The sequence below is a fragment of the Branchiostoma lanceolatum genome, chromosome 16 (assembly GCF_035083965.1).
Source record: "Branchiostoma lanceolatum isolate klBraLanc5 chromosome 16, klBraLanc5.hap2, whole genome shotgun sequence".
Lineage (NCBI taxonomy): Eukaryota > Metazoa > Chordata > Leptocardii > Amphioxiformes > Branchiostomatidae > Branchiostoma > Branchiostoma lanceolatum.
In genome coordinates, this window is record NC_089737.1 from 12,570,371 (window position 1) to 12,572,582 (window position 2,212).

The 2,212-nt window shown below is 42.5% G+C and overlaps 1 long non-coding RNA gene across 1 annotated transcript; it reads left to right on the forward strand.

Annotated features, from left to right (window-relative positions):
* On the forward strand, window positions 1-1,240 carry LOC136421359 (uncharacterized). The gene is made up of 3 exons (XR_010753438.1): window positions 1-138; window positions 656-768; window positions 1,148-1,240. It is a non-coding gene; the product is annotated as an uncharacterized lncRNA (long non-coding RNA).
* Window positions 1,241-2,212: the final 972 nt, after the last annotated feature.

Below are 2,212 nucleotides of genomic sequence, written 5' to 3' on the forward strand. Positions count from 1 at the left end.
GACTTGGAAAGAGAATGCAACACGTCAAAAACCTTTCTCATCACCCGTAACAACCAGCCCGTCAACTCCTCCTTCAAGTATCTTCATGGGGGGTACAGGCAACTCATGACCCCTTCACTGTGGGAAAAAATGCCAGAGGTTTGTTGGTTGGTTTGTTTGTGTGTGTGCGTGCGTGCGTGCGTGCGTGCGTGCGTGCGTGTGTGTGTGTGTGTGTGTGTGCGTGCGTGCGTGCGTGTGTGCGTGCGTGCGTGTGTGTGTGTGTGTGTGTGTGTGTGTGTGTGTGTGTGTGTGTGTGTGTGTGTGTGTGTGTGTGTGTGCGTGTGTGTGTGTACATGGGGATAAGTTTGCAATGACTCTTTTCGTTTTACAAAAATAAATTTATGCCTACCTTCTCTTTATGATACTTACTAGTATGCTAGTTTATGCGTAGGTCTCGGCAACACGAAAGACGAGTTCGATTATGAGCCCCTTAACGGTTTACTATTGCACTGCAGCAGAGATTATGGTTTTGATATCTCATGCTCTGGACACGCTATAGTCACGGTTTTTAGGGGTAGGTGCCTCTTCTTTTCAAGATGTTCACCTGTATGGTGTGGGTTCAGCTGGGTTGTATGACATGTGTGTTGTCAATTCAATTTTTTTATCTTTCGGACAGGACGTTCCTTTTGCCCTGAAGCGCCTCAAACGCTGCAGCATTGTGGGTAGCAGCACCATCTTGATCAACAGCAGCTGCGGAGAATTCATCGATTCATCAGACATGATCGTAAGGTGGGTCATCAGTGAAGTAAATCACGTCAGACCATGACATTTTGATTTGGGTGAATGTACCCAATATGTCTTGTGTATCTTTCTGTTGAAAATTCTTGAAATTGTTCACAAATCTAGATCTAGATTTAACCAAAAGCCACAGTGAAAAAAAGCAGTATTCTTGAATAAGCTCGTTCACCATTCCGAATGCGCATGCGCATGGTCAAAGGGCCACAAAAAATACGTTTGAACATTGTTGTGCAAATCGACACAATGGTCGAGATGAGTTTACAACTTAACAAGTCAGGGGCCTTCACCTTTGACCGTGCGCATGCGTACTTGGGATCACGAACAAGCTTATGACGGTCTCACCCTCCCCAACTCTATTGTTTCTTTACAGGTTCAACTTTGCACCAATGAAAGAAGCGCTCGCCGCCGATATCGGAAAGAGAACAACAATGATGGTAGCCAACGGAGACTCCATCCGAAAAAAGTACGTTTGTGATTGGAAATTTACACATTAGCCGTGACAGGTTATAAAAGAATCCTTCCTTAACTGCATGGTGTATATGGCTGCCCATCTATGATTAGCCCTTGGGCCACACAGTTGTATGTGCACAAGCAGATGAGAATGATTGAATGAATGTTATTACCAGACAATATTACGTGGTATAATGTATGGCAGTAACTATAAAACAATGAATTTGAATATTTGAATCATTAGTTATCTACAATTAGACATGGAGTTAATACTTGTGTTTAGACTCATGCAATAGATAATATCGGCTATACAGGGGAGGAAGTTCTTGTCAGGAATTCGTTACATAGTCGCACTATATAACAGGTATTTTTTTCCTGTGGTACTATACATTGAATGATCCAAACCACAACAACACATATTCAATCCTACACATACATTTCTTTTTTTGTGTGTACATGATCACTAATACTGACATATTTGCTACTTCTTTGCAGATTTGGAACTAAGGTTTCAGCAAAGAGATTCGTCCACGCAGTGAAGTCATACGGCTCGGATTACAGTATTCTTGTCAATCCTTTCTCGTCTAAAACGCAGAGCCATCACTCTTTACTCGTTTACGACGTGAGTACTTGGTTGATTGGTCAGAAATTACCCATGCAATGGCAGCCAGTGCTGAATTGCTGCAGGGTTTACAATCACATAATACACAACAGATACGTATTTGCTCCACACTTGCACTTTGTGGAATCGTCGCAAGGGTCTGGGAGGCTGCCATTCGGCTCCAGCAGGTTACCTCAATACGGCCTTCCCCAACCTAAGTCAGGTACTTGATGTACAGTCTTTATGAAAATACAAATCAGATTAGTTGGTCATATGCATCAGAATCTCATCAGGATCGCACTCTTCAAATTAACTTTAGTGAGTCAAACATTTGGTTTAGCCAATTTGTGTGCGTTAGAAATTACAGTTCAAATTACTCTACAA